The 25,787-nt window shown below is 44.6% G+C and overlaps 1 protein-coding gene across 2 annotated transcripts in view; it reads left to right on the top strand.

Annotated features, from left to right (window-relative positions):
• The window catches only part of pkd1a (polycystic kidney disease 1a), a 160,432-nt gene that overhangs the window by 7,245 nt on the left and 127,400 nt on the right, over positions 1–25,787 (top strand). The window lies entirely within an intron of this gene.

Raw genomic sequence — 25,787 nt, 5'->3', positions numbered from 1 at the left:
ATGGTTGTCTGTGTCTATGTGTCAGCCCTGTGATGACCTGGCGACTTGTCCAGGGTGTACCCCGCCTTTCGCCCATAGTCAGCTGGGATAGGCTCCAGCTTGCCTGCGACCCTGTAGAAGGATAAAGCGGCTAGAGATAATGAGATGAGATATGTAATTATTATTTTTTAAATTTACGTTTTATATTTAATGCATCTGCTGAGCAAATAAATATTTTGGGTCTTAAATTAAGTTTTGCATTTACTTAAGGCAATTTTTTTTTATTTCTTTTTTTTCTTTTATATTTTATTTATTTTATTTGTTTTATTTTTATAAAAATACTTTTTTTTGGCAAAGGAGGATAAAATATTACACCTGATGGAAAAAATAATAATAACAGACCTCAGTAATCCTACAGTGTCGGGGTGTGTTATTCATTTACACTGCCTAGGAAAATCCATCCTTACATACATCAGACTCAAATACAATACAGTGGAGACCAGAATTAAATATTTAACTGATGTACTTTCTAACGGATAAGAAATGTAAGGAATAAAAGAGAGAAATAGAGGTGTATTGAATAAAACAGTGAGATTTTCATAGTACACATTAATATCTTATAATACTTTATTTTTTCGCGGTCCGGTTTCCATCAAATCCTGCGCTCTGATTGGCTGGCGAGCGGGTCCGTATCCTACGATACGGACCCCACTTACGGACCCCGGTTATGAACCTCTGGCAACTCACTCGTTCACAACAACAACAAATATAGTAGCATTTTTTGTCAACATTTATCTTTTTTTTTTTTTATAAGATTTATTTATAAGATTATCAAAAATCTTATAATTTTTTGCCAGCATTTCTCAGGAGAATAGCATTCATTTTACAGCATGGATAGCGATAACGACAGTGTTCACAGCGAAAGCGAGTTTTACTACCCTGAGGAAGAAGAAATAAAAGAAAACATTTCAGGAGAAAGCTAAAAACCTGTAACTGTTGTTAACGCCGAGCAAAACCATGGCTGAATCCTGAATGATTCAATTTTGTATAAATAGGGGACTACATAGGTGGCAAAATGTAGTTTTTTTCCTGCCATGGAAGTGCACTTGTATACCGAGGAGGAAGCCATTTGCATTACAGCCTTGAATGAGGATTCAAAATGGCGGCTCGGCTCGGTTTTCCCTTTCGGGCGCTCTCGTTTTCTGTTAGGATTTGGTAAAGAAACATAAATATATTATTTACCAGCTTAAGGTTGATCCGTATGGTGAAATACCGTGACCTCGGCCTTGAATACTGACCTCATCTCAGAGGGACTCGCTCAGTACTTTCAAGACCTCGGTCACGGTATTTCACGATACGGACCTCCCAGCTGATAGATAACATATATGTATTTATCTCTGTGAGTGACGTGGCTGAAAATATCACACGGCCTTCCAGTTCACACTGCTAGTGTTTCAGATCTTACCGTTGTCCAATGCTTTTGAAAAACATGCTATAAGTCAAGTTTATTTGTATAGCGCTTTTAACAATAGACATTGTCGCAAAGCAGCTTTACAGAGAATTAAAGACTTTAAACATGAGCTAATTTTATCCCTAATTTATCCCTGATGATCAAGCCTGTGGTGAGGAAAAAACTCCCTCAGATGACACAAGGAAGAAACTTTGAGAGACTCAAAAGGGAACCCATCCTCATCTGGGTGATAATGGATAACGTAATTTATAAATAACTCGCTTCTCTAACTGTGTCCTATAGAGTCACGGAGTATAACTGTGAAAACAGGAAATTCATTATAGTTTTAACATGAAGTCTGTTTTGTTGAAGTTATAAACTGTTCATTGATGGAGACTTCAGTGCAAAACTGTTCATGACGACTGCAGTCCTAGAGTTCACAAGTTAATTGTAGCGCTCAGACATAAAAGCGTTACTGTAAGTGTCCAGAGCGTCTTCCAAGTGCAACTTTCCATGACTGTCCATACGGGGCCGTCCTCCACAGGAGCAATGTGATGAGACTCCAGCTAGAAGTAGGGCATCAGGATGGATCAGGCAGGTCCGAGGAGTAGAAGAGGTCAGGATCACTGGTGTCTCAGGATCGACATGTAACTCAGACGGAGGGACAGACAGACTGAAGGGGGGGGGGGGACACACAGGTTGTTAGGTATTGCCCAACGTCTCCTGATGAGTAGGAACAGTATACATTTTGCACTGAGTGCAAGCAGGGACTCCGGCGAAACTAACTATGAGAGCATAACTTAAAGGGGAGAGCCAGAAGGTAACACAGACATGAGGGAGCCCCGGGACATAAAGCAGCAGCCACTACACCGTCAACAAACCCGAGTGAGAGTGGGGGACTGACAGCATCCATACATCCCAGTTTACCAAAACACTCTATGTCTGAGGATCCTCCAGATCTACACCTTTACCTCATAAAACTGGATTAACAAATGGCTTGATGCATGACGTATAAGAGATGTTATACATCAATGGCGCTTTTGGAGAAGTGTGACTAGCTCAGATGCCTTTTTCTCCCATCTCATCTCATCTCATCTCATCTCATCTCATCTCATTATCTCTAGCCGCTTTATCCTGTTCTACAGGGTCGCAGGCAAGCTGGAGCCTATCCCAGCTGACTACGGGCGAAAGGCGGGGTACACCCTGGACAAGTCGCCAGGTCATCACAGGGCTGACATATAGACAGAGACAACCATTCACACTCTCATTCACACCTACGGTCAATTTAGAGTCACCAGTTAACCTAACCTGCATGTCTTTGGACTGTGGGGGAAACCGGAGCACCCGGAGGAAACCCACGCGGACACGGGGAGAACATGCAAACTCCGCACAGAAAGGCCCTCGCCGGCCACGGGGCTCGAACCCGGACCTTCTTGCTGTGAGGCGACAGCGCTAACCACTACACCACCGTGCCACCCCATGCCTTTTTAATAAAATAAAAAAATAGAGATCATCTTTTCCATAGCTTCCTCGCTACTTATAAATAATCATCTGAGCGCCTTAGAAATAGAACGTGTATAAGACCCAAGATAAACACTGAACGTTTTAAATAGGTTAATATTTAAATATAATTTAGCCATAAATACATATTTTTTTAGATTTTCTGGTATTTTTCATAATTGTAATTATTGTATGTTACTTTTTTTTATTAAAAATCTATTTTAAATTGTAACATCTGATATGGAAATTTATCCGATGAAATAAAGACATCTGACTTTGACATTTGAACAATACTTTAAAGCTGGACGGCCTTTCGATTTCATAAAATCGGTGAAATTTAGTTCCGTATGAAATGTGGTCATTGTGATATGTTTATTTCTGTAATATCTCACAAAATATCAGGCCATTCTGTTCTGTGGCTGGGAAGTTATTTAATTTGAGGAGATTAAAGCAAATAATGTAGATGAAATCACTCACTTCGCGCAGTCAAGCAGACAGAGGAAGTCCGTGTGTGTGCGCATGCGCAGGTTTCCCTTTGAGCGTGCACTGACAGTTCCATCATTCTGTCGCTAAACGAACAGCTGATCACACCGAGGTGCTCGCTGAGCGCCCATATTTATTAGTTTGATATTTCCTGCATTTCCTTTCTTTCGTATATAACATGTCTTTTCTTCTTCTCACTTTCTTTCTGTTACTGTAGTCAGTTTTTCACGTTTCATTCGCACACTCGCGTCCTCTGTTTTTCTCTCCTGTTTCAAATTTGTATCCCACAATGCCCACCAATGGGGAAAGCCCACCATGGGATGTGATGCATGACGTAGTATCTTGAATTGGGTCATGGTGAAGAAGGAAAAAATAGCAGAGAATTTAGGGCCACATGGAGATAAATTCATCTCATCTCATTATCTCTAGCCGCTTTATCCTGCTCTACAGGGTCGCAGGCAAGCTGGATCCTATCCCAGCTGACTACGGGCGAAAGGCGGGGTACACCCTGGACAAGTCGCCAGGTCATCACAGGGCTGACACATAGACACAGACAACCATTCACACTCACATTCACACCTACGGTCAATTTAGAGTCACCAGTTAACCTAACCTGCATGTCTTTGGACTGTGGGGGAAACCAGAGCACCTGGAGGAAACCCACGCGGACACGGGGAGAACATGCAAACTCCACACAGAAAGGCCCTCGCTGGCCACGGGGCTCGAACCCGGACCTTCTTGCTGTGAGGCAACAGCGCTAACCACTACACCACCGTGCCACCCTGGAGATAAATTCATTAATTAAAAAACTAATAAAATTGGAAGTCTGTGATTCGAATTCAGTAGCTTTCAGTCCACTAAACAGAGATAATTGGGTGTCAGGGAAAATTCTTTTTATGACCTACACTTGAAAAATCTAAAAGGCAGTCTAGCTTTAAAACATCTTTAAAATCTCATGAAGTATTATGAAGTTTTTCACAAGACACAACGTGTTCAATATTTTAAGTCTGTTCATAAAGTGTTATTAAAATCAAAATATGTACAACTATTTTCAAAATAATTGGACTAAAATGTTGAATTAAATCAGGGCTTTGAACCAGAATTTTTTTCCTATTGGTTCGTTCCGAACAGAAACGGAATTTTAACGTTTCCGGTTTTGGGTTCCACCATTAAATAGACGTTCCCGAACCGGTTAGAACAAAAAAATTTAGTTCCCGGAACGTTCCCTGTCAGCTGTTTAACAAATGGCTATAAAATTATGTCTCTGTCTCATCCAGCTTAAGCCAAATGTAGGCTAATTCTATTACAACCTTCATTAAATAAGACAAGAAATAATTCAAAACAATTATAATTTCAAATGTTGGCGATTTGGATTCTCAGTATGTCTTCCCATCTACACAAACAGAAAAAGTGCCAAAAATGAAAGAGAATTCGTTTAGTGTGTTACCAAAGGCTAGTCAGGCCCTATAGAGGGCTACCGCATGACGTCACCGCGCCGCGAGATTTTGTTAGGCGCCATATTGGAAGACCAAGTACACATCTATGCAAGTACATACATACATAAAACAAACTACACCTGAAATGTAGCCAGGGCCGGTTCTGCCCTAATCTGGACCCGGGTGCAACATCGCGCAACCCCCCCCCAAAAAAAAAAAAAAACACCAGTCTAAATCAGGACAACCATCACATAACTATAACTATAAACATTTTATATCAACTATTTTAACTAAATGGGCTATAATAAATAAGCCTGCAGGCAGCCACGGCGGGCTGCCTCAGAAAAGTAACCATTTGTCCTACCTTAAAACTCGTTTTGCATTTTCTGCCTCCTTTTTTGTATTTTCAACCCTCCGTTTATTTTCTTTCCTTTTCTGAAAACCCGATTTGTGTCCAGACATTTTGTTCTGCTACCAACGAACTAACTCGTCAGGTCTCGTCTCTCGAGCCCGCGATGATTCCCGTGGGAAGGGCAACAATTGATACATTTTTACAAACAGCCAATAGGGAGGTTGCAACGTTCAGGCTCTTCTTTGCTCAGACACTCAGTAATGCACTTACTCAACTATTATCACGTGGAGACATGATAGTAGTCCACCTTCCCGCTCTCTCCATTCAGTCAGCGAACGTCACGCAGGAAGTGAACCCCAGCGGGTCATAGAAACTTGCGCAGGAGAAGAATGGCTTTTTTATTTGTAGGCTACGGAAACTTTGAGGAACGAAATAAAAACCGGTATTAACCGGTTACCATTATTTTTAATAAGCGTTTCTGTTCCGGAACATAAAAAATAATAAAGTTTCTGGTTTCGTTTCTGTTCCATGTGAAATAGAAAAAGTTCCCGGTTTTCGTTTTCGTTCCTTGAACCGGTTCAAAGCCCTGATTTCATCTCATTCTCATCTCATTATCTCTAGCCGCTTTATCCTTCTACAGGGTCACAGGCAAGCTGGAGCCTATCCCAGCTGACTACGGGCGAAAGGCGGGGTACACCCTGGACAAGTCGCCAGGTCATCACAGGGCTGACACATAGACACAGACAACCATTCACACTCACGGTCAATTTAGAGTCACCAGTTAACCTAACCTGCATGTCTTTGGACTGTGGGGGAAACCGGAGCACCCGGAGGAAACCCACGCGGACACGGGGAGAACATGCAAACTCCGCACAGAAAGGCCCTCGCCGGCTACGGGGCTCGAACCCAGAACCTTCTTGCTGTGAGGCGACAGCGCTAACCACTACACCACCGTGCCGCCAGCCCTGATTTAAATAGTTAAATTTTAAAATAATGTTCTCATAGAACAAGTGCAAAGTGAACAACTGTTAGAGGAGAAAAATTAAAGTAGGACACTCGGTAAAGTCGAGTCCATATCTCCACCAAGCCTCATGGTATCATCATCAAGATCAAATCACTTGAACTGAGGATAATACTAAAGTTGTCCACCAAATTTCATCCAAATCCATTCATTACTTTTTGAGTTATGTTGGGAACAGACAGACAAATCCTGGATCCACATTTTTTTTTTTTTAAACTGGGCACCGCCTGAACTGATAATCGCATCATCAGTTTTTCTTTGGCTAATCAGACGCAAGGTATGCCACCACACTTGCCAGAGCAGTTGTGAGTTAGGTGTCTTGCTCAAGGGCTCTTCAGCCAGTCCTGCTGGTCCAGGGAATCAAACCGGCAACCTTTTGGTCCCAAAGCTGCTTCTTTAACCATTAGGCAATGGTTATGGATCTGCCTACGCATCTGGATTTGCATCAAAAGCTAATCAGTTGTTCCTTGGGCGGCACGGTGGTGTAGTGGTTAGCACGGTCACCTCACAGCAAGAAGGTTCTGGGTTCGTGTCCGGTGAGGGCCTTTCTGCGTGGAGTTTGCATGTTCTCCCCATGTCTGCGTGGGTTTCCTCCGGGTGCTCCGGTTTCCCCCACAGTCCAAAGTTAGGTTAACGTAGGGCGGCCTTGGGCTGAAGTGCCCTTGAGCAAGGTACCGAACCCCTGACTTCTCCCCGGGTGCTCTGGTGTGGCTGCCCACTGCTCTGGGTGTGTGTGCGTGTGTTCACTGCTTCAGATGGGTTATATGCAGAGGATGAATTTCACTGTGCTTGAAGTGTGCATGTGACAAATAAAGGTTTCTTTTTCTTCTTCCTTGGCCCATGGATCACCTTTCCACCAAATTTCATCCAAATCTGTTCATTCCTTTTTGAGTTACAAACAAACAAATGGAGTCGAAAACATACCCTTGTCCAGCACAGTAGGCGGAGGTAACAAAGACTCAAATAAACAAAGCGTCATCAAATTCCTGCTACTACTTGTAATATTCTCCAAATAAAAGTCCATGATGATGTCATTTATCACGATGATGTCACACTTTTATACTGACCCTGATGGTATGATATATACGTTATAAAAAGTGACTAGGTTTAACATTCATGCAGGCATTTAATACGTAAATGCTACATAAGATTACTTAAATATAAATATAAATGCTGAGGATGTAAAAGAAGTCAGGTTCAAAGATGAGCTCCAACAGGAGGAAAGTTTCTCAGTTATGTAACGTTTTTGGCAGATAACCGTGAGATGGAGTGAAATAAATTAGCTTGTATTAATGTGTTCTAAAACTCCATCTGGCCCAGTGATGGTATGTGTGAGCTGCACGAGCCGCGTGTGTGTGTGGAGAGGTCAAGTCACAGGGTAACACACACACACATGTACGCGCACACGGTCCCGCACGCTAGCACGCGTGGCTCTGAGAGAACATTTCGTTCTCGGGTACATGCTGCATGTGTTATCGATTTCCCCCTCCGCCCGCCTCATTCTGCACACAGGCAGAACCGCTGGACTTTCCAGCTGTGCGCTAGAGTTCAGGACGGCATCCTTACACACGGGTGGAGCTCTCGTCAGCCGTGTTTTGATGCTTTCATCTGTAAATCATGTGATAGGATGGGGATCATTTACTACCAGGTCTATTAGATTTTCTTAAACAATCTCAAATCAGTTTCCTGAAATAACCAAATAATTAAACACTTAATTTGTATAGTAACGTTACAGTAACATTAGTCCTGGGTATGACTTTAAACTAAAACCGGTGGTGAGTCTCGGGTCAGGGAGGACTTGAGTATTGGGGAAAGTGGAGTTACCCCTTAACCACCATTGCTCCCAGGTCCGCTCTGACCCGGAGTGGTAGCACCTGCCTGGGTTCCAGCTATGGGTTAAATAGTACATCACCAATAAGGCGCTGGCAGCAGGGCGCGTTTTGGTTCAATGTGGCAGATGAACCCAACAGGGTCAATGGTCCACCACCAGATGGCATGCGGAAGAGCCACTCAAATGGCCAACGGATGGCATCACTTGGCAAGTCAGTTGTCACTGCGGGGCAACTTCCGTACCTGTCAGGTCTGTGCAGTGGTGTAGTGGAGATTTTTAAAGTGGGGGTACGCGATTCGTGACGTCTCCCCTCCCCTCTCTCTCTCTCCTTCTGTTCCTCTCCCTCGCCCCATTCCCCCACCGCGGAGGCGAGGGCCGGCTCCACCCCATTCATTTCTATGGAATTAATTGAAAAAAAAAGCACTTTTTCAAACATCCGCTGCTCTGGCATGCTTTCACCTAGAGACGTGATTCAAACTCTAAAACGTAGGAAAACTTCTCCTCTGTGGATCTGGCATTCAACTTTTCTGCTAGGTTCTACACTTTCGGATCAGTCCCGGCTCAAACGCCATGTGGGTTCCGGGAGAAAATCTGGCTTTATAATGGGTGTCTATTGCGTTACACACCAGTGGAGCTCGTTTAGTTAGAGTGTAGAGAGCTTGAAAAAAAAGCTCAAACTTTCTCGCTTAAACTGTGTTTTCAGCCACAAATTTCACTCTACAGACATGATTTTCTCAAAAGTAGTAGTCACACTTGTCCTGATTCACACAATGTGTCTACCTAACCGATAGGATTTACAGTTTTTGAATGAGAAGCCTCAAACTGAGGAGAGTGCAGCCGAGAGGCCTCATTGACACCCATTATAAACGTGACAGAAAAGTCACTCATTTTTAACTCGCTCTAGCGTCCTCACTTTTAACACTACAGACAAAAAAATTACATCAGTGTATTCAGGAGACCCTTGTAGCGCTCACTGTGAAAGAATTTTGTGAATAGCTGCTTTCGTTTTCGAGTTATTCGTCATTGTTCGAGGTCTGCTCCTGAGCAAAAAACAGCAGAAAACTGACAAGATCTTGTGTGACTCAGCGCTCCTGCTCAGGCCCGTCGCCATGCCGACTGGGGCCAGTGGGGGGGGGAGGGGCTGCTGTCTCAAGCACACACATAATCATTGTAGCGTCATAGCAGGTCACACATTCACGGCCAGCAAACATGCGTGACCAAATTGCTTCGCGCACTGCATCCTCTCACAATTTCCCCCGGGGAATTGTCACCTCGGGAGAAGTGGGTGGACGGCGTACCCCCGCGTACCACGCCCACTACACCCCTGGGTCTGTGGCACTTTTGTGCACCACTTGGCATCAAGGTCTGGAGGTCCAGAGAGACAACACGATGGGGACATGACATTGTTTGTCTTGCCTTACTGTCCAAGGTGCTTCATTAGGAAAGGAGATTTCTGCGGATCCTAATGAAGCAGTCATCATCGCTAGCGATGGACAGCCGACGACAAACGTTACAGCAGCATAGAGTCAGGAATAAAACACTCTTTGTTGTGCTGTTACAGGAAAACAATCAGTGCTGGATTTACTGTGAGCACCCTGAAGTGTTTTATTCTTCTTGTACAATAGCAGTTGACATGGAATACTTTGTATCCTTTTGTCGTTAATTCCATCTCGCTTACGTTATAGCAGCTATAAACAGTTGTTCGCTCGCCGTCCATCAAAGAAGCAAAAACTCCTTCTTTGGCGCCGACACTGGAGACTCCTTCCTTAAATGTTAAATAAACAAGTTCTCCTTACAGAAAACTTCACCACATCAACAATTACACACTAATCCGTTTACGTGATGTGTCCATATTACACACCCCGTGAATGAGCTGTTACTATAGCAACCAGTGGTGAAGTGTTACTATTAGAGCTCAGCCAAAACTTCGCCAGACACCAAAAAAAAGCAACAGGATTTTGTAAGGGATTAGCGGCAGGCTGCCGGGTCGCTCTGTTGTGTGTAGCTGTCGATGTTGATTTTAAAAGTAACTCGGTAAATTACACAGGGAAATGAATACTTAAGTCTGAGTGAAAAATACTGTGGTGAGCGTGCAGCGTGGAAGAAGAGTCTGGAGACGGAAATCTTAGGTGGGGTTTACATTAGACCGTATCAGCGGATCATCAGATTAACGTTTTTAAAAACGATTAGCGTGCACACAGCAACGCCAATACACGATTCGCCTGCACACAGCAACACCAATACACGGATACGCTAATCACAATTCGGCACGTAAGTTGAAATGTGTCAGTGCGGCTCATCGCTTCCTCCTCAGCGGCTGCGCTCCAAATCACTCCGCCCTGAACAGCGAGTGCCCTCTGGAGGGTGCGCGCTCCGGCCCTGCGCAGCTCACAGAGCGCGCGAGTGTAGTGCACGAGCAGTGATTCGGGACTGAGCCGCTGTGCGCAAGTCACTTACCACTTGCAAGTGGAAGAATGGCAAGGCTAAAGACAATCATAACTACACAATGGGCAGTATTTGCATCAGTATTTGCAGTATTTTCATACTTTTATACTCTTTAATGAAAGGTGATACAAGGCGGAAGTCTGCGCCGTTTTTCAGCAGTCGCGTCACATGACCAACGCCAGCGAATCAGGAAGGTGGATGTCACAGTGACGTTGTCCAATGACGACGCCAGCTAGAGCTCAGCACAGCGTATCTGCGTATTCTCAATGTTTACACAGCACCGGATCAAACACGATCTGGATTGAATACGTGGACGCTGGCGGATTCCCGTTTCCCAGCGTTTCCAGGCGTTTTAATGTAAACGGACAGTGCATCCGCGAAGAAAACGAGACAGATACGGTCTAATGTAAACTTGGCCTTAGTTTCTCGGTCGTTAGCCTGTAGCTCTCAATAGCACTGGCTTGATCGCTTTATTAGCATTCGCTAACACTACTGATGATGAACGCTACACCGGCTGGAAGGTGACATTACTGCTGCGCTGACGACGACGACTCGCGGGTAAGCTAGCGTTGGCCTTCAAGAAGGCCGAGGGCAATAAACTTTTGGTCCCTCCCACTATAAATCAAAATCTGATTGGTTAATTAATTAATTTGTCACTTCATACATAAACACACTCTGCCATGGCCTTCTGTCCTGGCAATGAAGTCCTAACCAATGAGTGAGCAGCTCTAAACTCTTCTCAGCCTAGAGACAACAAACAAATTAACATAGAAATCTCTCTACGTTAATCTTTTCAGGACAGTAACCCTTTCATTTCTGAAGCAAATTTGATCAAAAATGAGGCCAAATTAGAACCAGAAGAGAAGAATTATAATGAAATTATGAAAGAATGAAAGAAATTAAATCTAACATTTGAAATGCTGGCGGCACGGTGGTGTAGTGGTTAGCGCTGTCGCCTCACAGCAAGAAGGTCCGGGTTCGAGCCCCGTGGCCGGCGAGGGCCTTTCTGTGCGGAGTTTGCATGTTCTCCCCGTGTCCACGTGGGTTTCCTCCGGGTGCTCCGGTTTCCCCCACAGTCCAAAGACATGCAGGTTAGGTTAACTGGTGACTCTAAATTGAGCGTAGGTGTGAATGTGAGTGTGAATGGTTGTCTGTGTCTATGTGTCAGCCCTGTGATGACCTGGCGACTTGTCCAGGGTGTACCCCGCCTTTCGCCCGTAGTCAGCTGGGATAGGCTCCAGCTTGCCTGCGACCCTGTAGAACAGGATAAAGCAGCTACAGATAATGAGATGAGATGAGATTTGAAATGCTGATATGCTTGGGCTTCTCTGAACGCCTAGAAGGCCCTGACGGTCCTCCTCTGATAGCAACAATGACGTACGAGAGCGAATACGTTCAGAATTCAACAGCACTGTGATTATAAGAACATCGTCGAATATCATCTAATTTGTGGTGGAGAGAACGATGGACGTCTTTGACGGTTTTATTTCTTTTTTTTATGTCTGTTGTGCTAAATTGTGGTAGTTTTAGTGCAAAATAGCTGCAAGCAGCGATCTGTGGGGGTCCAAGCATCCTTTGACACCATCCACCCCCACCCCCACCCCGACCCGAGTGGCCAGGTAAGGAGATAACGCTGAAAGCTGATTTGAGAAGAAATACATGTTCGGTTTACAGAAATGCCAGAGATTGTGGCTTGGTAAAACATTCTGATCATGGCTGGTTGATAAAGTATTCCATTTTTCCTCAACGTTCCGTCCAAGTCGTTAAACGGAGACCTAAGTTTGTGCGCTCATAAATATTTTCCATGGTAAGGTTAATATTTAAGTCAGGGTCTGATCACATGAAGATTCATGGAGTGGTGCTTTTTGACCTGTACTCACTCGCGCGTACACACACACACACACACACACACACACACGGTGGACATTTGACTGGATGAGAATTCAGATCTTCTTGTTTTCACACAGACACACCATGTTCTCAGAGGAGGTCTTGTTTGTCCTGGAAATGTGGTTATTCCTCGTTATTCAGTAAGCTCATCTATTCAGCCCAGTGTGTTTACACACACACACACACCTGTCTGTATCCTCCCCTTTCTCACCCGATACTCTCCAATCCAGTATCTAAATGATACACTAAAAAAGGTACCTGCGTCCAATTGTTGTTGGGTTTTTTAGTTTTTTTTTTTTTTTTAAGTTTTTAGTTTTTAGGTTTTTTTTTTTTTAATTGTTAATTATATTCTCGGCGTTATGGTGAGATTACACACCCCGAGGTCTGAGTATCATCATCTCACAGGCAACACAGAACATCAACCCAGGGTTCTGTTTGGAAGCTTATTTATTTATTTATTTATTTATTTAGTGTGTGTGAAGTGTAGAAGGTGTTATGTGCACGCCATGCACCAGGTGATGAAGAATGGTGAAGCTAAAACCCAGTAACGCTTCCATCCTTCCTGGTTCATGCAGGAATCACAATAGATCACGTATGTGAGGATAAACAATTATTGTGACGTGAAAATCTAAATAATGACTATGATCTGAAAATACCTGAAAAGTACCTTTTCCTTTCCCACACATTTCTAAATGTATTAAACTCATTGTCAGGTTATACAACCCCGATTCCAAAAAAGTTGGGACAAAGTACAAATTGTAAATAAAAACGGAATGCAATAATTTACAAATCTCAAAAACTGATATTGTATTCACAATAGAACATAGACAACATATCAAATGTCGAAAGTGAGATATTTTGAAATTTCATGACAGCAACACATCTCAAAAAAGTTGGGACAGGGGCAATAAGAGGCTGGAAAAGTTAAAGGTACAAAAAAGGAACAGCTGGAGGACCAAATTGCAACTCATTAGGTCAATTGGCAATAGGTCATTAACATGACTGGGTATAAAAAGAGCATCTTGGAGTGGCAGCGGCTCTCAGAAGTAAAGATGGGAAGAGGATCACCAATCCCCCTAATTCTGCGCCGACAAATAGTGGAGCAATATCAGAAAGGAGTTCGACAGTGTAAAATTGCAAAGAGTTTGAACATATCATCATCTACAGTGCATAATATCATCAAAAGATTCAGAGAATCTGGAAGAATCTCTGTGCGTAAGGGTCAAGGCCGGAAAACCATACTGGGTGCCCGTGATCTTCGGGCCCTTAGACGGCACTGCATCACATACAGGCATGCTTCTGTATTGGAAATCACAAAATGGGCTCAGGAATATTTCCAGAGAACATTATCTGTGAACACAATTCACCGTGCCATCCGCCGTTGCCAGCTAAAACTCTATAGTTCAAAGAAGAAGCCGTATCTAAACACGATCCAGAAGCGCAGACGTCTTCTCTGGGCCAAGGCTCATTTAAAATGGACTGTGGCAAAGTGGAAAACTGTTCTGTGGTCAGACGAATCAAAATTTGAAGTTCTTTATGGAAATCAGGGACGCAGTGTCATTCAGACTAAAGAGGAGAAGGACGACCCAAGTTGTTATCAGCGCTCAGTTCAGAAGCCTGCATCTCGGATGGTATGGGGTTGCATTAGTGCATGTGGCGTGGGCAGCTTACACATCTGGAAAGACACCATCAATGCTGAAAGGTATATCCAGGTTCTAGAGCAACATATGCTCCCATCCAGACGACGTCTCTTTCAGGGAAGATCTTGCATTTTCCAACATGACAATGCCAAACCACATACTGCATCAATTACAGCATCATGGCTGCGTAGAAGAAGGGTCCGGGTACTGAACTGGCCAGCCTGCAGTCCAGATCTTTCACCCATAGAAAACATTTGGCGCATCATAAAACGGAAGATACGACAAAAAAGACCTAAGACAGTTGAGCAACTAGAATCCTACATTAGACAAGAATGGGTTAACATTCCTATCCCTAAACTTGAGCAACTTGTCTCCTCAGTCCCCAGACGTTTACAGACTGTTGTAAAGAGAAAAGGGGATGTCTCACAGTGGGAAATATGGCCTTGTCCCAACTTTTTTGAGATGTGTTGTTGTCATGAAATTTAAAATCACCTAATGTTTCTCTTTAAATGATACATTTTCTCAGTTTAAACATTTGATATGTCATCTATGTTCTATTCTGAATAAAATATGGAATTTTGAAGCTTCCACATCATTGCATTCCGTTTTTATTTACAATTTGTACTTTGTCCCAACTTTTTTGGATTTGGGGTTGTATATTATTATTAAAGTACAGATAGTTTAATATCTAAAAGCAAATATATATGTATATATTTGACTGTGCATAACACACTCTTGGTTGGTCCCCATCTTTAATCACCCAGATGAGGATGGGTTCCCTTTTGAGGCTGGTTCCTCTCAAGGTTTCTTCCTCATGATGTCTCAGGGAGTTTTCCCTCGCCGCCGTCACCTAAGCCATAAATGTATTAGTTCATCGGTTTAAAATTTTTATTTTTCTGTAAAGCTGCTTTGTTAGTTTTTGTTAGTTTGTTACTTTTTTGTTAGTTTCAGTATTTTTAAGGTTCTTCCTTTGGTTCCCCCCAGTCATTAAGGTTCTTATTCTTAGTTAGTCTCACTGTTTACAATTGTTTTTTTTTTTGTTTAGTCCCAAGTTTATGGGTTCTAATACCTGATTAGGATCAGACTTTAAGGATTTATCACATTTTAAGGTTCTCACTTTTGGTTAGTCCTGGTTTTTATGCTCTCCCTTTTGGTAGGAACCAGCCTTTAAGGGTCTCCAACTTGGTTAGTCCCAGTCTTTAAGGTTCTCTCTCTATTTTGGTTGGTTCCAGTCTTTAAGGTTCTCTCTCTCTCTCTCTCTCTCTCTCTCTTTTGGTTAGTTCCAGTCTTCAAGGTTCTCTCTCTATTTTGGTTAGTTCCAGTCTTTAAAGGAACAGTCCACCGTACTTCCATAATGAAATATGCTCTTATCTGAATTGAGACGAGCTGCTCCGTACCTCTCCGAGCTTTGCGTGACCTCCCAGTCAGTCAGACGCAGTCAGACGCGCTGTCACTCCTGTTAACAATGTAGCTAGGCTCAGCATGGCCAATGGTATTTTTTGGGGCTGTAGTTAGATGCGACCAAACTCTTCCGCGTTTTTCCTGTTTACATAGGTTTATATGACCAGTGATATGAAACAAGTTCAGTTACACAAATTGAAACGTGGCGATTTTCTATGCTATGGAAAGTCCCCACTATGATGACAGGCGTACTAACACCTTCTGCGCGCTTCGGCAGCGCATTGATATCTGAGCTCCGTATCAATGCGCTGCCGAAGCGCGCAGAAGGTGTTAGTACGCCTGTCATTATAGTGCGCACTTTCCATAGCATAGAAAATCGCCACGTTTCAATTTGTGTAACTGAACTTGTTTCATGTCACTGGTCATATAAACCTATGTAAACAGGAAAAATGCGGAAGAGTTTGGTCGCATCTAACTACAGCCCCAAAAAATACCATTGGCCATACTGAGCCTAGCTACATTGCTAACAGGAGTGACAGCGCGTCTGACTGACTGGGAGGTCGCGCAAAGCTCGGAGAGGTACGGAGCAGCTCGTCTCAATTCAGATAAGAGCATATTTCATTATGGAAGTACGGTGGACTGTTCCTTTAAGGTCTTCTCTCTCTCTCTCTCTCTCTCTCTCTCTCTCTCTCTCTCTCTTTTGGTTAGTTCCAGTCTTTAAGGTTCTCTCTCTGTTTTGGTTAGTTCCAGTCTTTAAGGATCTCTCTCTTTTAGTTACTCCCAGTCTTTAAGGTTTTCCAGCTTGGTTGAAACCAGTCTTTAAGGTTCTCTCTTTTGGTTGGAACCAGTATTTAATCTTCTCAATATTACTTAGTCTTTAAGGTTCATAATCTCTGTTGATCCTGGACTTTCACTATGGGTTAGTCCCAGTATTTAAGGTTTTTACTGCAGGTTAGGATCTGTTTTTGAGGATTTCCTTCTTGGTTGATTCCTGGATTTAATGTTCTCCCTCTTAGTTAGTCCTATTCTGTGAGGCTCTCCATTTTTGAGAGGTTCAGTTTTTAGTTTCTCAGCCTTTGTTATTCCCAATCTTGAATACTTTCACTACTGGTTACTTTGTCACTAAGTGCCTTTTAAAGGACTTACCCTTGACTGGTCTCTAACTCTTAGGGTTCTGGCTCACAGTCTCTAAGACTCGGATGAACCAGTCCCACTAATCTGATCATGTCCTTATTATGATGTCAGTCCCTGTTCCTTTGTACCTCACTCTTCCTTTTTCTTTCTTTTCTCTGCCCCTTGCTCCATCTCTCTCTCTCTCTCTCTCTGCAGTAATGTTGATGCACTGAGTTTTTCGCAGTGTTCTGGTTTTTTCAGTTCTTGTTTGATCCAGTTGCTGCTACTGCTCTGTGCTGTTATTGGTTTTTCCCATCTCAGGCCTCTTGGCCTTCTGTTCAGGCTCCCAGAATCCACCAGGGACTTTCTGTTACCCACAATCCTGAGGGGCTTGGCCACACCAGGCCATGAGAATGCTGTTTATGAAGGTGTGCGTGTGTGAGAGAGAGAGAGAGAGAGCGAGGACACAATGTTGGTGTTGGAGTGTAAGTGTGTCTAAGTGCATGCCTGTGTGTGTGTGTGTGTGTGTGTGTGTGTGTGTGTGTGTGTGTGTGTGTGTGTGTGTGTGTGTGTTTATAAGCTGTTTCAGACCAAACTCACTGGCCATATGTGGAGGAGGTTTGTTTTGTTGCCATGGCGATTTCGTGTTATGACATCACCCCTACCCGGATGAACGGACGTTCCAGAAAGTCAGAGAGAGAGAGAGAGAGAGAGAGAGTTAACATGAGGTCAGATGCACTTCTCCAGCCTGGAGAAGGTTTGGAGCAGGATGTGGAAGTTTTATGTTCACACAGTGGTTTGATCCGGTTAATATCACAGGATGCAATGTGTGACTTTCTACCTTATTTATTTATTTATTTATTTATTTTTCAAGGTTTGTTCTCAGTTTAGAATACGTACAGATGTCCGTCATATTGCTAAATCTAAATAAACGGGATTGCGTCCCTCACAGGTGTAGAAATGGTTTATTCCTTTCCGGCTGTATGTCTGGATTTAACTCTGAATCCTCAGCGTCTCCACGGAGACGTTGCCATGGTTTTACTGATCTGACGTGATTTGGAGCGTACAACTCCAAAACGTTATCTATCATTTCACATCTTAAGATTATTACATAACAAATATAATCCCACCAAGCGTACTTCTAAACGTTTATTCACTTTGAGTTTAAAATCGTCACGTTCCATCGTCAGGTCATAAACAGCTCAGGGCCGGAAACGAGCAGAATGATCGGGCGTTAGGATCAGACCATTTTACGCTGGAAATGGGAGAAATACTTAGAATTGGGTTTAATCTTTTTTATTTTAAATTAAATTTGATGATACTGAAGATATTTGTACTTGTTAGGTTTCATTTTAGCAGTGTAGAGTTGTATTATTGGTCCTGTAAATAAACGAGGTTGTTGGAGCCACATTAAGAAAATTACAACCTTCAAAAAGGTTTTACTGACAAAGAAACAAGTTTTAGAAAAACTGAGCTACTTTAGGGGAAAGATCACGGGGGGAAGGAAGAAAGGGAGAGAGAGACAGGAAGAAAGAGAGACGGGGAGAGAGACACAGAGTGAGAAAGACAGGCAGACAGAGATGGAGAGAGGGATAGAGAGACAGGAAGAAAAAGAGAGGATGAGAGAGATACACAGAGAGGCAGAAAGAAAGAGAGAAATAGAGAGGGACAGAGAGACAGGAAGAAAGAGAGACGGGGAGAGAGACACACAGAGGGAGAAAGACAGGCAGACAGAGACAGAGAGAGGGATAGAGAGACACACAGACAGAAAGATAGAGAGGGAGGGAGAGAGACAGGAAGACAGCGAGATGGGGAGAGAGACAGAGAGAAAGACAGGCAGACAGAGATGGAGAGAGGGATAGAGAGACAGGAAGAAAAAGAGAAAGGATGAGAGACACAGAGGCAGAAAGAAAGAGACAGAAAGACAGGAAGAAAGAGAGACAGGGAGAGAGACACACAGAGGGACAGAGAGATGGGAAGAAAGGGTCAGGGAGAGAGAGACACAGACAGAAAGAAAGAGAGAAATAGAGACAGAGGGAGAAAGACAGGAAGACAGAGAGATGGGGAGAGAGAGACAGACAGAGGGTGTGAGAGAGATGGGAAGAAAGACGGGGAAAGACACGGACAAAGAGACAGAAAGAAAGAGAGAAATAGAGAGGGAGGGAGAGAGACAGGAAGACAGAGAAATGGAGAGGGAGAAAGAGCAAGAGAGAAAGGGAAAGGGAGAGTCAGGGAGAGAGACACAGGGAAAGGGAGAGAGAGGAAGAAAGAGAGACACACAGGAAGAGAGCAAGAAAGAGAGTGAAAGAAAGACGGGCAGAGAGAGAGAGATTATTTGTGGAGGATTTTTACAGAACTCTGGTGGCACCTGCAATAAATGTTTATAAATCTGTCCTCCTTCAACATGTCGCAATTTAATTCTGCTTTTCCTTGGAACATAAAAGGACCCCCCCCCCCGGTTAGTCCCAGTCTTTAAGGCTCTCTCTCTCTCTCTCTCTCTCTCTCTCTGTTAGTCCCAGTCTTTAAGGCTCTCTCTCTCTCTCTCTCTCTCTCTCTCTCTCTGTTAGTCCCAGTCTTTAAGGCTCTCTCTCTCTCTCTCTCTCTCTCTGTCTCTGTTAGTCCCAGTCTTTAAGGTTCTCTCTCTCTCTCTCTCTCTCTCTCTCTCTGTCTCTGTTAGTCCCAGTCTTTAAGGCTCTCTCTCTCTCTCTCTCTCTCTCTCTCTCTCTCTCTGTTAGTCCCAGTCTTTAAGGCTCTCTCTCTCTCTCTCTCTCTCTCTCTCTCTGTCTCTGTTAGTCCCAGTCTTTAAGGTTCTCTCTCTCTCTCTCTCTCTCTCTCTCTCTCTCTGTTAGTCCCAGTCTTTAAGGCTCTCTCTCTCTCTCTGTTAGTCCCAGTCTTTAAGGCTCTCTCTCTCTCTCTCTCTCTCTGTTAGTCCCAGTCTTTAAGGTTCTCTCTCTCTCTCTCTCTCTCTCTCTCTCTCTCTCTCTCTCTCTCTCTCTGTCTCTGTTAGTCCCAGTCTTTAAGGCTCTCTCTCTCTCTCTCTCTCTCTCTCTCTCTGTTAGTCCCAGTCTTTAAGGCTCTCTCTCTCTCTCTCTCTCTCTCTCTCTCTCTCTCTGTTAGTCCCAGTCTTTAAGGCTCTCTCTCTCTCTCTCTCTCTCTCTCTCTCTGGAAATGGTAATTGTCTGTAAGGTTTGACACATGAGGCCTGTCTGTTCTTCCCTCTGGAGGCTAAAGACGGCGTGTGAGGGGTGGAGGGGGAAGAGGGGGCGTAGACGGCGAGGGGTTGTACTGGACTCTACTCTGTCGCGTCTCAGTGAACATAAAATAAAACTCTTTCCTGATGAAGCTTCAATGAAGTTTATGGTCCCAGCAGGTGATTGAATCGACCTCCAGCAGCGACACCGACGCCTTTTCATGTTATTTATTGAACCTGTGACCGAATGAGCAGCTCAGTGTGATTTACATGAGAATATTAATACAGTCCTTAAACCCATAACTCTCATAATATTAATTACTCTCGTATCAGATTAATATTAATGAGTAATATTAATGAGTTACATTAATAGCCGTAACTCTGTACTTCACAGCTCGGAGTGATAAACACCCAGACAGTAAAGTCTCCTGTTTACAGTTTCCATGGGGACAGTCTGTTTCTTAAAGCAGGTTTCTTATTTCTTTAAGGTGTCCGTGGTGTTTGACGTGTTTTTGCTGCTTTATCATGAGCACGTCAGCGACATCACACACATCAGTCAGGACTCGGGACGCACACTGATTTATTCATTTATCTATAACGGCTTTTCCCTCCATCATAAAGTCCTTCATCATCGGGGCAACGTTCGAGATATTTCAGAAAGAAAAACCTGCATGCTGCACCAGCTCAAACACACACACACACACACACACACACACACACACACACACACACACACACACTGTACAAAGAAGCTTTTGTCACTCTGAGTGCTGGATAAGTTTCAGAAAATAGAGAATGACTGAAAAAAAACAGAGAGAGAACCTTAAAGACTGGGACTGACCGAGAGAGAGAGAGCCTTAAAGACTGGGACTGACCGAGAGAGAGAGAGAGAGAGAGAGATTCACCTAAAGTGGCTGAAGAATAGCTGATTAAACCATCACTGTTTAGTACTAGGGATGCAGCGATACTTAATTTGGTCCCCGTCTTTAAGGTTCTCTCTCTCGGTTAGTCCCAGTCTGTCAGGTTCTCTCCTCAGTCCCCGCTGCCTGTCTCCCGGTGTGCGTTTTCTGCTACATGTCTCCCGGGGCGTGTCTCCTGCTGTGTGTCTCCCAGGACGTGTCTCCTGCTGTGTGTCTCCTGGTGCATTTCTCCTGCTATGTGTTTCCAGGTGTGTGTCTCCCGCTGCATGTCTCCCGGAGTGCATCTCCCGCTGCGTGTCTCCTGCTATGAGTCTCCCGCTGCGTGTCTCCTGCTGCGTGTCACCCAGTGCGTGTCTCCTGCTGCGTGTCACCCAGTGCGTGTCTCCTGCTGCATGTCTCCCAGTGCGTGTCTCCTGCTATGTGTCTCCCAGTGCATGTCTCCTGCTGCGTGTCTTCCAGTGCGTGTCTCCTGCTGCGTGTCTTCCAGTGCGTGTCTCCTGCTATGTGTCTCCTGCTGTGTCTCCCGGTGCGTGTCTCCCAGTGCGTGTCTACTGCTGCATGTGTCCTGCTATGTGTCTCCCAGTGCGTGTCTACTGCTGCATGTATCCTGCTATGTGTCTCCCGGTGCGTGTCTCCCAGTGCGTGTCTCCCAGTGCGTGTCTCCTGCTATGTGTCTCCTGCTGCGTGTCTCCTGCTATGTGTCTCCCAGTGCATGTCTCCCGCGGCGTGTCTCCTGCTGCGTGTCTCCTGCTATGTGTCTCCCAGTGCATGTCTCCCACGGCGTGTCTCCTGCTTTGTGTTTCCCAGTGCGTGTCTCCTGCTGCGTGTCTCCTGCTATGTGTCTCCCAGTGCATGTCTCCCACGGCGTGTCTCCTGCTTTGTGTTTCCCAGTGCGTGTCTCCTGCTATGTGTCTCCCAGTGCGTGTCTCCTGCTATGTGTTTCCCAGTGCGTGTCTCCTGCTATGTGTCTCCCAGTGCGTGTCTCCTGCTATGTGTCTCCCGGTGCGTGTCTCCTGCTATGTGTCTCCCGGTGCGTGTCGCCTGCTATGTGTCTCCCAGTGCGTGTCTCCCGGTGTGTGTCTCCCAGTGCGTGTCTCCTGCTATGTGTCTCCCAGTGCGTGTCTCCCGGTGTGTGTCTCCCAGTGCGTGTCTCCCAGTGCGTGTCTCCTGTTATGTGTCTCCCAGTGCGTGTCTCCTGCTATGTGTCTCCCAGTGCGTGTCTCCCGGTGTGTGTCTCCCAGTGCGTGTCTCCCAGTGCGTGTCTCCTGTTATGTGTCTCCCAGTGCATGTTTCCTGCTATGTGTCTCCCAGTGTGTGTCTCCTGCTATGTGTCTCCCGGTGCGTGTCGCCTGCTATGTGTCTCCCGGTGCGTGTCGCCTGCTATGTGTCTCCCGGTGCGTGTCTCCTGCTATGTGTCTCCCAGTGCGTGTCGCCTGCTATGTGTCTCCCGGTGCGTGTCGCCTGCTATGTGTCTCCCGGTGCGTGTCGCCTGCTATGTGTCTCCCAGTGCGTGTCTCCTGCTATGTGTCTCCCAGTGCGTGTCTCCTGCTATGTGTCTCCCAGTGCGTGTCGCCTGCTATGTGTCTCCCGGTGCGTGTCGCCTGCTATGTGTCTCCCAGTGCGTGTCTCCTGCTATGTGTCTCCCAGTGCGTGTCGCCTGCTATGTGTCTCCCGGTGCGTGTCTCCCGGTGCGTGTCTCCCGGTGCGTGTCTCCCGGTGTGTGTCTCCTTGCTCCTCCCTCTTGGTTGTTGTGGAAAGTTGTTGGTGTTGGTGCAGATTTCATCATACTCATGCTCATGTCTGGTTTTTTTAGATGTTTGATTCGATTGCTTGTGTTTGAGGAACTCTTTTTTTGTACTTCTTAATCTTTTTACAGAGCACAGCTTTCACTGCGCTACGCTTCGGCTTTCACTCCACACGTTCACACACGGCCGAGCCAGCATTACTCAAACACATCAGTGAGAAAAGCTCAAAGCTGTGAGGGCTCCGTTTGAGATAAGGGGTCCGCTTCACACCCTGAGGTTCTGAGAGAAGCTTATCCTCAAAATGTATCATCTGTGGAGACAGAACTGAATGGAGAGAAAGAAAGAGATGGAGAAAGATGGAAATGGAAGGGATGGAGAGACAGAGGGGGATGGAAATTGGTGTCGAGATGGAAATGAATGGAGAGAGATAGAGAGATGTGGAGATGGAAGGATAGAGAGATTGATTTCTTCTTTGTGTGAGCTTTTGAGCCAGTTAATGAGGTTGGGTTTCTGATGTTTGTAAAATGTGAAAATGGTGTGTGTGTGTGTGTGTGTGTGTTAAATTTCTGTGAAAAGGAGAATGAGTGTGTCATTACATCCAGCGACTGTATAAAATGCACACCTCGATTTCCATATATGGAAGTATTTCCTGCACTAAATGACAATGAGCGAGAGAGAGAAATGGAAAGAGAGAGAGAGAACTTTACAGACTGGGACTGAGAGAGAGAGAGAGAGAGAGAGACAAAGAGACAGAGTGAGAGTGTGAGTGATGATCGCAGCTCTTCACCATGCTGAGTCAGACTGAATCGGTGAATAGTGACTCAGTGAATCAGTATTTTGATCAGCAAATAACTCATTGAGTCAGTGTGCAGCTGGTCTTTCTGTACATGACTCTGTGTGTGTGTGTGTGTGTGTGTGTGTGTGTGTGTGTGTGTGTGTGTGTGTGTGTTGTAGTGTTTTGATAGCTGTAGTGTTGTGATACACACCAGTGTTTACATAATCTCCATTCACTCTTCTTTCTTCATCCATTTTTAAATTTAATTTCTACACACACACACACACACACACACACAGGTGTGATATGAATAAAATCCAGGCAGTTAGTGGACCGAAATGGACGCGAGGGTAATTTTTAGTTTGATTTAAAAAATAACTAGAAAAGCACTCGGCGAGCGCAGACCTCCGCCAAGAATCCTTTAAAAAAAAATCCGGGATCCAGAAGGTGATCCAGATCACCGCCAAAATTTAATGGATTGTTACTTGTGCCCAGTCACACCTCTGGAAAAAATTTCAGAGTAATCCGTTCATTACTTTTTCCGTAATGTTGCTAACAGACAAACCAACAAACAAACAAACCAACGCTACTGAAAACATAACCTCCTTGGCGGTGGTAATAATAATAATAATAACTAGAATGCATTTCCGGAGAAAATGCGAAAGTGTGCTTGCTCAGGTGCACCGCCATGGCGATCCGGCAAGATGGGCGACCGCATGCCCACACGACAAGTTTTGTGTCAATACGCGAAAGTTTGGCCAAGACACAAGGCAGATTCTCATACGGAGATGACAGGCTGGCAAGGTTTTTTACAGGGACATCCCAGAGCATCACTAACATGAAAATGTAGATGTAATTCTAAATCCGTAAAGAGATATGACCCAAAACACGTTTTTGCTCATTGTGGCGCCCCCTAGTGGCCAAATTACACCAAATTTGATGAGGGTACATGAACTGGTGCCGAAAGTCATCTCAACAAATATGGTCTTGATACGTCAAAGCGTTTCTGAGCTATGAGCCAAAATACATTTTTGCTAATTGTGACGCCCCCTAGTGGCCAAATGACACCATATTTAATGACGGTAGTTTGGATGGTGTCCAAAGTCATGCCAGTAAATATGGTCTTGATATGTCAAAGCATTTCCGTGATATGAGCTCACTTTCTGTTTGGTGGCTTCGCCATCGATTTTGTTTGGCTGCCACAGGCGAACGCTTCGACGTATGAGGGCGAAACGAATATCATTCATTAGGCACGGACTGGAGATCATGTGTGCCAAGTTTTGTGATGATCGGACAAAACATGCGGCCAGGGTCACCCTACCTTCACTTTGGACAAAATTCAAAATGGCGGAAAATCTAATTAGGCGAAGAATGACGTCATAGAGTGCGTTGGAATCGTCTCGCTCCAAGGATTTCAACGGCACCAGACTTATGAAAATCGGACATACGGATCAAAAGTTACGTGCATGAACGCATGTAAGACTATGATCAGTTGGTGGCGCTAGAACGTGAGACGTACCAACATGAAACTTGATGAAATCAATCAGGGTCCACTCCTCTATCAGTGTACCAAGTTTCATGACTTTACACCTTACGGTTTGGCCTACAGAAGGAAAAATCTGTTTTTTGCGTCGCGCGCCCATTCATTTCAATAGGGAAAAAATTAGTATTTTTAAAAATTCTGGGATCCAGAAGGTGATCCGGATCACTGCCAAAATGTAATGGATTGTTACTTGTGCCCAGTCACACCTCTGGAAAAAATTTCAGAGCAATCCGTTCATTACATTTTCCATAATGTTGCTAACAGACAAACCAACCAACAAACAAACAAACCAATGCTACCGAAAACATAACCTCCTTGGCGGAGGTAACAAACTAGAAAAGCACTCGGAGAGCGCAGACCTCCGCCAAGAATCCTTTAAAAAATCCCGGGATTCAGAAGGTGATCCGGATCACCGCCAAAATTTAATGGATTGTTACTTGTGCCCAGTCACACCTCTGGAAAACATTTCAGAGCAGTCCGTTTGTAACTTTTTCCGTAATGTTGCTAACAGACCAACCAACAAACAAACAAACCAATGCTACCGAAAACAACCTCCTTGGCGGAGGTAACAAACTAGAAAAGCACTCGGAGAGCGCAGACCTCTGCCAAGAATCCTTTAAAAAATTCCGGGATCCAGAAGGTGATCCGGATCACCGCCAAAATTTAATGGATTGTTACTTGTCACACCTCCTGGAAACAATTTCAGAGCAATCCGTTCATTACTTTTTCCGTAATGTTGCTAACAAACAAACAAATAAACCAACGCTACCGAAAACATAACCTCCTTGGCGGAGGTAATGAAGCAGAAAGATGAAGAGGGTAAACCGGGTCAGTTCACGAGAACCGGGAATGTTCTGAGAGTCTCAGTGGTTCTCCTCCTTCTTCTCCTCCTCCTTCTTCTTCTCCTTCTTCTCCTCCTCCTTCTTCTTCTCCTTCTTCTCCTCCTCCTTCTCCTTCTCCTCCGCTTCTTCTTCTCCTTCTCCTCCTCATCCTCATCCTTCTTCTTCTCCTCCTTCTCCTCCTCCTCCTCGTCCTTCTCCTCCTTCTCCTTCTTCTCCTCCTCCTTCTCCTCC

Source organism: Neoarius graeffei, chromosome 18, assembly GCF_027579695.1.
Source record: "Neoarius graeffei isolate fNeoGra1 chromosome 18, fNeoGra1.pri, whole genome shotgun sequence".
Lineage (NCBI taxonomy): Eukaryota > Metazoa > Chordata > Actinopteri > Siluriformes > Ariidae > Neoarius > Neoarius graeffei.
The sequence above is the reverse complement of the archived record's forward strand: the minus strand, read 5'-3'. Positions and strand labels throughout refer to the sequence as shown.